Source organism: Pteronotus mesoamericanus, unplaced genomic scaffold, assembly GCF_021234165.1.
Source record: "Pteronotus mesoamericanus isolate MK-2021 breed Mesoamerican mustached bat unplaced genomic scaffold, CSHL_Meso_final contig_347, whole genome shotgun sequence".
In the NCBI taxonomy this organism is placed as follows: domain Eukaryota; kingdom Metazoa; phylum Chordata; class Mammalia; order Chiroptera; family Mormoopidae; genus Pteronotus; species Pteronotus mesoamericanus.
The window spans coordinates 16,093,901-16,106,426 of record NW_026555137.1 but is presented as its reverse complement, the minus strand read 5'-3'; positions in this window follow the sequence as shown (position 1 = coordinate 16,106,426).

The following is a 12,526-nucleotide window of genomic DNA, read 5'->3' as shown; positions in this document are numbered from 1 at the left end:
CCTTTTCCCGTCCTGAGTCCTGAACCGCGTGTCTCTCCTGAGCAGGGCCTGTCTGGGCCTGTCATTGGCCCCAGGCAGATGGCAGTGCGCTGGCCCCAAGGCCAAGGGCAGCCTGGCCTTGAACTGCTGGGACACTTTCTCCCAGGCCCCAAATGCCTGACCTGAGTCTCATCAATCTTAGGTGCTCCTCAAGAGCAGAGGACGAGCCCCCTCCTGATCATGTGGCTCCTGCGCCACCTCTTTTTTCCCTCCCACGGGGCCAGCTCCGTGACAGGCCGAGCAGCCAGGCTCCTGAACTGGGCTGAGGGGATCGTCCCTCTGCGGCCAAGGAGCAGTCGGCTCAAGAGAAAAGCTAGAAGCAGTCCCATTTTACAGATTTGGAAAGCAAGGCTGAGAGTTGAGCGTAGAATCCCAAGCTCCTGTTGCGTCAAGGAGCCTGTGTCTCCGGGCGTCATGGAATGCTGGGGGCGGGACCGGGGCGGGGCGGGGGGAGGGGACACATGATGGTGGAGGTGGTGGGAAGGACAAAGGGGGTGTTTTCCCCCTGGAGCCTCTCAGTCACAGTCAGCATGGAGGACAGAGTCTGCCACCTTCCTTCCGCAGGTTTCTAACTTCTCTGTCTTCAAGTGGCCTCCGCGCCTTCTTTGTGCCCGCATGTCCGTTTCATGGGTTCATTACCGTCCGGAGACTGGGAGCACTGAAGGGGGGTGGGGGGTGGACAGAGCCACCGTCCTGCTGCCGGCCCTGGAGCCTGGCGCAGGAGAAGGGTGTGGGGACGGAGAGGCCTTGCCGGCTGGGCTCCCTGCGACAGCTGGGCCGCATGCCCGCCATTCCCCGCGGCACGCTCATGCTCTCGATATAGGGCGCCGCTGGCACACCGGCCGGGGCCTCCGGCTCCGGGGCCAGACGTCCGTCCTGCCGCCTTAGGGCGAGGCCAGCGGGCACAGGCTGGGCCGGTGTCAGCTTCCTGCCTCTCCCTGCATGGCCAGAGCCTGCAGCCCGAGTTCTGATTCGCGTGTATTATTAGGTCCCGGGGACTCCTGCGGCCAAGGGTGGGCCTTGGAGGGCGGGGCCCAGTCCGGTGTGTGGAGGGAACTTGTCCCTGGAGCTGAACTCTGTCAGGGTCAAGGAGCAGGCCCACTGCCACCTCCAGGCACAACGAAGAAGGTGCCTTTGGTGCTTTTAGTGCCTTTTCTTGCTGTCCCTCAGCTGCCCCTGAGCTCGCACGTGGGCCTGCCTGTGGCTCAGCCGCCCCTTCCCGCACACCCACCCAGTGGCTTGTTTCTGGTCTGTAAATGAGGCTAGTTCAGGGCTCACAGCGGCCTGATTGCTCTCTCTCCCAGGTAACATATGGGCATGTTTACTGGGGCAGTTAATGCTATAACTCTTCCAGGAGAGTTAATTTTGGAAACAGGGACCACACAGCCCTGGAAGCCTGCCTGGCGGGGGACAGGTGAGCTCCATGCAGCAGAGCTGGGGAAGGGGGGGAGGGCGGGGGGGGGGCGTGCGCAGGGAGAAACTCACACAGCCTTCTCTTTCTGCTCCTCTTTCTGCCTCTCCTGGGGGGCCCATAGCCAAAGCTGGGCCTACGGAGCAGGTCTCCTGTGATTTTATTATTGTTATTATCTTACTACACAAAGAACTTTATTAGCCTTTATCTCCACCTTTATTCCCAGGCATGTTCAGTAGCTTGAGCTGCAAAGAATGGTTTGTGTATGAGGAAAGTCTAAAAAGAGCTGAGCCTAAAAATACTCAAGAGCTAGATGTTATCAGAGCCACTCCCAGCAACTCCTGTGAGTTTTGCCTCCCCCAGCCGCGCACGCGGTTCAGCTCGCCTCGCCCTTGGGAGCCCCATCAGAGCTCCTCCCCGAGACCCGGACCTTCAGCAGCATCTCTCCAGCCTCGGTGTGAGCGCCTGTGCAGAGAGCTGTCCCTGGAGGCCAGTCCCTGCGAAGCTGCCGGAGAAGTTGCGTCTGTTGTCTGGAAGGGGGCACCTGGATGTGAACCCTCAACAAGGACCCCTTTCCTACCCTGGATGCGTCCGTGCGCTGCCGGGCGACAGCTGCCTTTCCCCAAAGCCGGCATCGCCAGGCCAATCCGCGTAGCTGTTGTTACACCCTTGGGTGCCCCCTCCTCTCCGGTACTCCAGGCCAGCTGGGCTCGGGGACAGTCCCTCCACGACTTGGAGCTCCCCTCCCTGGGCCTTCTGCACCTGTAAAATCTGGGGCAGAAGAGGTCCCTCCAGGGCTCCTCTTTGCCCTGGAGTTGGCGTTCATCGCTTCCAGACACCATGGGCTCTGAATGCCATCTTGGCCCGTGGCAGTCCTTGTAGGTGACACCCCCACCCCCCGACACACTCCTTCCAGAAGCTCTGGCACCCTCCTCCCTGGTTTACGGTGGCCCCGCCTTTGGCTTCATGCCAGTCTGTGCACTGTCACCAAGAGTCAGTGGCGACAAACTTCTCCCCACCCCACCCTCCCCCATTGCAGGGATTGGGTAGCAGGTGGTAAACAAAGGGAGTGGGGACAATTCCTCAGCACGAGCTCACCCAGGAGCAGGGGACAAGAGCGCCGGGGTGGACATGGCCCAGACGCTGCTTTTAAAGATGCGACGTCTGATGCCCAACTCAAAAATGGAAAAGCTCTCCATTTCTCCAAATTTTCAGTCAGGCCGGCCATACACACAAACGGTTTGTGTGTGCGGGCTTGTTTTTATTTGGGGGAGTGTTTTTTGGTGACAACCAAGGGAAGGCTGAGACCAGCTTTGGGTGATGTGGTCCGAACGGAGAGGAAGGCGGTGGGTGGTCGAGAAGCCGGGGCGGGGTCGTGGGGGGCGGCTGGAGTTAGATGTGATAACAATACCGTCAGAATCGGGGGTCCTGTTGGTGCTGCTGACAGAATGGTGCCTTGGCCTTGGCCGACGTGGCTCAGTTGGTTGGAGCGTCATCCTATAACCCTAAAGGCCACAGGTTCAATTCCGGGTCACGGCACATGCCCAGGTTGTGGGTTTGGTCCTCGGTTGGGGTTGGGATGAGTACGAGAGGCAACCAGTTGATGTTTCTCTCTTGCATTAGTGTTTCTCTGTCTCTCTTTCCCTCCCTTCCCCTCTCTCTAAAAATCAATAAGCGTGTCCTCGGGGGAGGATAAAAACAAAAAACAAACAGTATCTTGAACAAGGTAAGTGCAATATATGTGTTTGTTGAAGGCATTAAAGATGTGTTATTTAAAAGCTCCATTAGAGCTTTAAAAAAAAAATAAACATGTAGTTTGGGAAAGTTTTAGATTTGCAGAAAAGTTGCCACGGCAATGCATAGGGCTGCCGTACGTTCTGACCCAGGACCCCGTCGCTGTGTCTGACCACCCCCTGCGGCGTCCCCCACTCAGGAACCAGCGTGGGTGCCTCCCTGGTGACTGGACGCCGGGCTTTCGTCCGGGCGTCCGCGTTCTCCCACCGACGGCCTCTCTCTGTTCCAGGACGCCCCCCAGGAGGCCGCATCGCAGTCAGTCATCATATTTTCTTAGTCTCTGGTCTGTGTCTTCTGAACAGCGACCCTTTCCAGGGCTGACTTCCCTCTTCCTGCCAGGAACCAAGCCTTGTAAAGAAGCGATGGAGTCCACGTGGTAGAGGTGGCAGGTTGCCTTTGGGATCTGAACTACAAACACGCTGTCCGGGGTAGTTAACATGGATGCTTGCCTTGCGTTCCCACCACCTGCACAGGGAAAGCAAACTCATTATCTGCACCAACCTTCCACAGAAGGAAGCAAACTTTTCCTTCCTTTGAGGTTCTTGCTGGCTTCCCTGTGAAAGGCAGTAATGACCTGTCCCTGCCGTTTAGAGCATCTTCATTTCCTGAATATCATGATGAGGATGATGGCCTGTCCACAGAGCCTCTGCAGCCTAAAGATTCGTTTTCTTTCTTTTTTTAAAAAAAAGATTTCATTTATTTATTTTTAGACAGAGGGGAAGGGAGGGAGAAAGAGAGGGAGAGAAATATCAATGTGTGGTTGCTTCTCACACGCCCCCTACTGGGGACCTGGCCTGCAACCCAGGCATGTGCCCTGACTGGGACTTGAACCATCGACCCTTTGGTTCACAGGCCAGTGCTCAATCCATTGAGCCGCACCAGCCAGGGCTCACCTTTTTCTTTAGAAATGTGATGGGCGGGAAAAGGCTTTGATCATTGATATTATCTGTGTTTCTTTTTTTACTAGTGAAGCTGAACCCATTCCTGTGTCTGGGCTACTTTGTACATCAGAATAATTTTTTTCTGGCTCCTCATTGGAAGGCAGCGTCCTTCTGAAGGACAAAGTTGGGGTGGATTTGCAGCCATTTTCGCATTATCGGCTGGCGGAGGTGCCCGTGCTGGAGTCTAGTTTGAATGTCAAACTGGCAAGAAGGACTCTTGTCACTGGGGATGATAAATTTGCTTTGCTCATTACATGGGGCTGAAAGTGCTTTATGGGCTTTAACAGCTCTTTTACACCCTTGCTCACTGGGTGAGAAGGGAGAAATAGAGGGCAGCAAAGCCCTGGTGACAGAGAGAATAATGACAAGGCCTTAGACTGAGGGACAGAAGCCTTTTAACTTGCAGTGAGACCTTGGCAAGAACTGGGCTTTCTCTGGGCCTCATCTGAAAACTGAGGAGTTGATGTTTAAAGGACGATGCTGAAATGTAGAGAAGCTATCTGTGGGGAGAGATGTGGGGGAGGGGATTGGATGTCAAGGGGCGCTTCCTCCCTCCCTGCCTCTCTCCCTCTCTCCCTCCCTCCCTCTCTTTTCCTTGCCAGAGGACACATTCACTGATTTTAGAGAGAGCGGAGAGGAGAGAGAGAGAATAAAAAACATAGATGTGAAAGAGAAATATTGACCAGTTGCCTCCATTATGCATCCCAGTCAAGGATCAAACAGGCATGTGCCCTGACTGGGAATCAAACCCCAAGGTTTTGGTCCATAGGACGATGCTCCAACCAACCCAGCCACACTGGTCAGGGCTTACTTTCCCCTCTCTCCCCTTCTGCACTTGAGCCGTTAGAACTTTCGTGTGTTCTTGAACTTCCGCAACATCTTATTATGAACAACATCAAGCAACAGAGTGTTGCGAGAGTTGTCCACGGGCACCCACGAACCTGACGCCTAGAATCTACCACCAGCGTTTGCATTATCCCCTCCCCATTCATACCTCCACCACCCTCCAGTCCAGCTCGTTTTTTTATGCCTTTCAAAGTAAGTGGTAGATATGCAGTCATAAACTATTCTTGTAATTCTTTTTTAGTCTGTTCATAAAGAGAACTGTTTGAATTAAGTGATCCTTAAGGTTATATCTTATTTCAAAGATTACAATACGGCACTGTTTCTAAAATGTTTCTAACAAAAAGATTTCAGGCCCCTGACTAAGGAAAGTTATTTTACCCTAATTTCTTTGATATAAATAATGTGTGTGTGTGTGTGTGTGTGTGTGTGTGTGTGTGTGTGTTGGTTGAAAAATGAAAAAAATAGAGGGAGAAAGAAAAAAAGTAAAATCACCTAGACATCCAATTTTGTGTATTCATATCTAGCTAGATTTTTTCCCTAGTGCAGATATAGACATACATACATATATAATTAAGTAAATGCCATCACACTTTTGGAAGCTTATCAAAGACAAGTAATACATACACACCTGCCACACTGCGTGGGAAACTGGTTTTCCGCAGCAGCCTGCGGAGGTACACGCTGTGGTTGCCTCCATGGTCCGGATGAGGAGACCGAGGCTAAGAGAGACTAAGAAGCTTGTCCAAAGTTACACAGCAAGTAAGTGGCAGAGCTTGGACTGGAATTCAAGCTGGGCTTCATACAAAGCACGAACACTTTATTACTGTATTTATTTCCAACTAAAGGGTAATCAGCTTTTCTAAACCCATACTGAAAAATGGATACATTTTGGGGGGAGGATTATGAAGATTGTATACAGTTATACATTTAGAGGTATTTAGCTACATTAAGAGGAGCTATGTTATGGATTTGGTAGCAAGTACAAAGAAAATAGCCCAAGTAGCTTAGGTGAGGGTTGGGGCGGGGAGTTGATTCGATAGGGCGTGTGGGGCCGTCAGGCCTCAGGCAGGGGCTGGACAGAAGCCTGGGCCCCTCTCCTTGTTGCTTGGCACCCTCCCCTTCGAATGTCCACTTCGTCTTTCCCTTCTGTGGCTGGCTTTTCCCGTTTGTCTGACCTTCCTTAGAGAACGGACACCCTCAGCTCCAAATGTGCACTTCCGAGTTCGGCCGTGGGCAGAGGCTCTGACTGCCTCCCAGTTCTGAAGGAGAACTTGGTTGGAATAAGGCAATCTGGCCGGTCTCGCTTGATCAGGGTGGCGCCGCTGGCCCAGGCTGGGCCAGGGGCTGGGGAAGGGGGCGCCCCAATGTTACTGTGGCGGAGGGCCGCTCTCTGTCACCGATAGAGGGAGAGAGGAAGCATCCCATGGGAAAGGACCGCCGGCTTCCGGGTGGGCAGGCACCCCAACAGGTACCCCCCAAGGAATGTGTGGAACAGAACGACCAACAATCCGAAAGTCACTCAACTTCATATGCCTCTTGCCCCACCCACTGCTGGAGACCTCTTCACCTGCCGCGAAGGACGAGCGGGACACACGGTCTTTAGCAGGTGGTCAGGCATCTGTATGTGTCGGGGGATGAAGGGTTTGAAGGGCTTCGGTTGGTTCCTGTGCTCGTCTGCTTGGGCCGCTGTAACACAGCGTCACAGAACGGGTGGCTTAAACAACAGGAATTCACTGTCTCACCGTTACTAGGCCAGAAGTCTAAGGGGTCGCAGCGTTGGTTCCTTATGGGAGGGAAGGATCTCTTCAGGCCTCTCTTCTTGGCTTGCAGATGGCCATGTTCAAGTTCACCTCGGCCATCTTCCCTGTGTGAATGGCTGTGCCAAATGTCCCCCTTTTATAAGGACACCAGTCGTTTTGGAGGAGGGCCCACTCTCATGGCCTCACTTTAATTTAATTATCTCTGTATAGACACTGTCTCCGAATACGGTCATATTCTGAGGTACAGAGGTTAGCGCTTCAATACCTGAATTTTGGGGGGATACAATTCAACCCCTACAGTTCTCTCTGAGTGTCCCTCCGAGTGAGTAGGGGGAGGCATGCGGGCCAGGTGGCACGAAGTGGGGTAGGAGCCTGTGAACACCTTCCTCAGACTGAGCTCAGACCTGCTCTTTAATGCTCCCTGGTGTGATGCAAACCCAACACAGTCTCTATTTAGGAAGGGACAAAATAGATATTCAGAAACCATTTGTTCAATGAGTAAACGAAAACAGCAATGTGCTGCTCAGAGGCCACAGGGTTGGAAGGGAAGGAATTAGAATCAGGGCTGGGTCTTCTTGGCAAAACCGGTCCAAGTCCCCACCCTAGTTGTCTCCTCTCAGAGTGGCGGGGAAACAGGCTACATGGGGCGTCGGAGTGTGTGTGTGTGGTCCTTTTGCTCCGAGTCCTTCATGAGACCCCAAATATCCTTCTTACTCTTACTCAGCAAGTCAGATGCCTGCAAATAAAAGCGTCGACTTCCAGTCCTGATCTCTGGTATGGGTTTCAAGACCCTGGTTCAGAAGTGAAAGGCAAGGATACCCTGCTTTCTTCTCTCTTTTTAAGAGATTTTATTTATTTATTTTTAGAGAGGGGAAGGGAGGGAGAAAGAGAAGGAGAGAAACATCAATGTGCGGTTGCCTCTCGCACGCCGCCTACTGGGGACCTGGCCCTCAACTCAGGCATGCGCCCTGACTAGGAATCAAACTTTGAGTCATTGGCCGGCACTCAATCGGCTGAGCCACACCTGCCAGGGTCCCCTGCTTTCTAAACTCCAGCCTCTCCTGAGGCAACAAAGCTCAGCCTCTTCCATGATGAAACGGTCACTGGTAGAAAGGAAGTACAAGGATTTAAGCTATTTCCAGATACTCTCCTGTTTCATTAAGATCAACAGATGCAATGACTCATGTGTCTCAGAGGATGTTCAGGGAATAAGAAAAAAAGCTGAAAGACATAGCATTGAGCCAGCTGGGCACTACTTCCTCTCTTCTTTAATGTGAAATGACATGTCATTTTTATGTAAGCCACTTTTCCTTGTGGCTCCGTGAACTCCCTGGTCTGAGTAGAAGAAAGATGTGTCCTCTGGGCAGTGATACTGATTTGACTGAAGCCTTTGAAGGGCCTTCAATGATATTGCAATAAGGAGAAAAATGGATCCAACGTAAATAAATGATTCATCACGTGGAAACAGATACGTAGCCCAGCCCCCATTACCCGCGTTTCTGTAGATCCTTCTCCGCAGTCAGGGAGAAAAGATACTTTGTGCCTTTGTATAAAATAAAAATAACACAGTCACTCTGTCTAGTGCTGGTCTCCAAAGAACAAAATCTTGAGCGTTTCCGGTAAGCCTGGACTCTTGTCCCGGCTTTTTGAGGGTGGGTGGCTGCGGCTGTAACACAGGTGCAGGTGGTCACCTGTGACGGCTTGATGTTTCCCACCAGGAAAGGACAGGTGTAAACATGGTCATTTCATAGGGGGTTTAACATTAGGTACTTGGAGTTTTGTTGTTGTTGTTGTTGTTGTTGTTTAATTGGAATAGCTAGTCTTGCCGACATCTGGATCTGTTGTCCCTTTTTGCACATAAAACTTCTTTTTTCCTTTTGAAATACTTGCCTGCCTCCGAATCTTCTCTTGAGAGAGAGAGAAATGATTTCGACTTCAGAACTTTGAGAAAGCTGCACACACACGTCGTTCTTTGTAGAGCCGGCAGGACGTGGGAGGGGCCGGGGTGGTGCCTGCTCTGCCGGATGGTGGCGTCTTGCCTGGGATGCGTTCTGCTTCTTGCAGCATCGGCCCCAGGGCTCTTGTCTGCCCGGGCCCAGGGGACAGCACGGGAGCACCACCGGTCTGTGTCACTTGGTCCCCGCGTGTTCAGGTAACCAACAGTGCTCAGCTCAGTCGCCTTATGGGAGCGTTTGACCCCCGGACAGGGCAGGGGGCAGGGAGACGGTGTGGCTCACAGAGGACCTTCAAACCAAGAACCACCTGTAGCGCACTCATGTATTTGGAACAAAATGTGGGGATGCCTGGCCTCATCCCTGGGCCACCTTCGCGCTGAAAGTCACGGGCTGCGGTCACTACGGCCGGGTGTGGTTCCCCCGGGCCCCTGCCAGGCCTGAGGAGGACGTGGCTCATCGCCGCAGACGCTGCCCCGCCCTGACCCCCAGCGGAGTGCGCCCTGTCTCCTGAGCCTGAGAAACGCAGGTGTCAAATCATGTACAGATCTAATCGCATGGGCAGATGGTGTGGGCCCCTTGACACTGACACCTGGTGGCTGCTGAAACCCTAGAACGAGGGCGTAATTGGAAAACAAACCCCATTTGCTTCCTACAATCCTTTTTCTCGCCCAGTGAGAAATTCCACCCTAAGCAAGGATTTCATTTTCCGTGAAGGTTGCAGGCCTGCTCAGTGTGGGACAGCTGCTGGTTTGCACCTTTATTTTAATGCAGATGATTATAAGGACCCTGATGTTACTGCTAAAATAGCAACGACATAGAATGTCCTTCCTGGTCAAGTGACTTGTACTTTGCAAAGCACTTCTCCATGGCCAGATGGATGAGACTGGGGAAGAGCCCTCCCCCTTCCTTCCTCCCATGAACACGCATCGCGTGACTGCTGGCCGTGGGGTGGGCAGTTCAAAGAGGGAAGCCCCTCCTGCTACCTGGGAGGTTTCCGATCCAGGCAGAGACAGACGGACAAGCAAGCAGTCGGAAGACTGTGATGAGTGAAGCAGGGGCGGGGAGGAAGGGCACCCCAGCGCAGAGGGAGGGAGGCAGACTTCTAGACGCAGCCAGGCCTGGAGTGAGCCCCGGAAGCGGAGCAGGAGTTTTCTAGGGAGATATCAGGAGACAAGGTCTTTCCCTCTCAGGGAACGGTAAGCATCTTCGTCCTGCTGGTGCTTAAGATACTACACATGGGCTGACGGGGTGAGACTGGAAAGGCAGGCAGAGGCCGGGTGGATGCAGGCTCTGTGTTCTGCCCAGGGGCTGGGCCTTTCCCTGCAGGAGCCCCCTGCAAGGCCTTGAACAGATGGGCCCTGTAGTAAGAGCCCTGAGGCAGGTGTGCAGAGGAGGCCCTGGAGGAGGCAGGGGGCTGGCCGTGCACAGCTGACCACCTGGAAAGGAAGACCTTGATGCCCTGGCAGGTGTGGCTCGGTGGGTTGAGTGCCAGCCTGCGAACCGAAGGGTTGCCGGTTCAATTCCCAGACAGGGCATGTTCCAGGGTTGCGAGCCAGGACCCTAGTTGGGGGCGGACCCTGGAGAGACAACCTATCACACATTGATGTTTCTCCCTTTCTCCCTCCTTTCCCTTCTCTCTAAAAGTAAAACAAACTCACGCCCAGAAACCTGTCCTACAAAGGAGAGGTAAGGAAACACTTTCTAATGTATTAGATATTGATGTTTTTAGTTCTTTACTGTAAGAAATGCACAGTATGAAAACTGGAAAAAACTAAGACTTGGTGGAGAAAAAGACACTCATCCTTCCAAGGTAGAGAGCGGGGAGTAAGCTTCAGTTTCTTCTCAAATATTCCTGGTTCAAGAAGTCTTTCTTCTGGTTCGTATTTTCTTCCACATCAGAAGTGACCCTCCCGCTCGGCTACACATTTGTTCTCCGTGTCCTCCTCGAGGGCGGGCTGTGTGCAAGATGAACGTCTATCCTTACCCCGGCGCCAGGCACCCAGCGGGGGCTCCATCCCATCTGCCTCAGAGACCTCGCCGTCTGGCCAGGAGAGGACACAGCTGCGACTCCAAAAGGTGCTTACGGAAACGCAGGTGTGCAACAGTGTGTCCTGGGGGAGACACACAGTGTTTCCTGTGAGTGGCAGCGCAGGGCTCTGGGGGTCTGAAGGCCCCAACTGAGTTTAAGGACAGGCCGGAGCTTGCCCATGTGACTAACCAGGTCCGGGTAGTCTCGGCAATGCGGAGGGACCGTGTCTATAGGTCCACATGGCTGACAGGGCTCAGCGAGTGGGTACCGCGTGCTTCCTTACATTTTCCTGTTCACATGACCAGATCGATAAAGGTCATGTCATTTCATGACATGTTGAGAGCTGGTATGTCCTCTCCATCCCTGTGAAAGAATAGAATATATATACATTGGTCACTGTGTCCAATTCCTGTCACCAAACTCCTAAAATCCATGTAATTTCCTAAGTGATAAGAATGCTAGGAGTATCCTTTGTTCTAATATTTGGACTTTGACTTTGGTTTTTGACACAGAGCTGCTAAATCCCGCAGAATTTCCTGGGTGCTGGTGTTGTCTTGTTCTAATGAGGTGGCTTGGTGGGTCCCTGGCCAGCTTCAGGATGGGGGTCGGTCCCCAACGCATGACTAACAGCTTGGAACGTTCGATCCCACTCCCCACCCACGGGGAGCTGGGGAGAGGTGGGGGGCCAAGTTAATGATCGATCATCGATCGTGCCTACATGAGGAAGCCTCCCTAAAAGCCCCAGAAGCTGGATTCTGAGAGCTTGCGGATAGATGAACACATCTACCTGCCAGGTGGCTACCCACCCGAAGTCCACAGAGACAGATGCGCCCGCGCTCGGGACCCTTCTGGACCTTGCCTTATGCATCTCTTCTTCAGGCTGCTCATTGATATCCTTCATCACATCCTTTTTAATAAACCAGTAAACCTGACTCAGTGTTTCCCTGAGTTCTGGGAGCTGCGCTCGCACATGATTGACTCCCAGGAGGGGGGTCATGGGAACCGCTGATTTGCAGTCAAGTTGGACAGAAGTTGGCGTGACCTGGGGCTTGTGATTGACACCTGAGACAGCGGCAATCTTAAGAGACGGAGTCCTTAACCTGTGACACCTGATGCTAACTCCAGCTAGAGAGTGTCGGAGCTGAACTGAATCGCGGAACAGCCAGCTGGGGTCGCAGCACTGCTTGATGTGCGGGAAAGCTGACTGCCTGGTGTGAGAGGGAGTGCCCGGGAGTGAAGCGTGGGGATGGCCATGTCACACGGTGAAAGGATCTTGGCTCTCTGACTCACTGCTGGGAGGACATGCCCCTCTTTGTCTAAGTGAGAAGCAGGCTTCTATTGCCACTTGAAATGATTCCAGAACCACTTCTTCTGCCCAATAATATTTCAAATCTAAGTATCCTGAAGGATGCTGACACGTCAATCAGGCCGTTCCAGGCCTCTCCTGCTGGCAGACGGCCTCCCCAGGCGGGGGTGGGGGGAAGGAGGAGCAGAGAGACTGCTTCCGTCTGCCCTGCCTCCCTTCCATCCAGTACCTTAGCATGAGAGCAGCTACCGCGTAAAAACAGAAACACAAACTGTTCATTTTTATTTTTATCCTTCAACTTGCTGTTTATTATATCCACCCTCAATTCCAAAAGCATTGAAGTATATTCAGATATTGATTTCCAACCAAGATATTTAATATATCTTGCCTTCCTATGCGAGACCCGTGTAGTTTTCTATTACCTTTTTCTGCAAGTCTTGTTGAA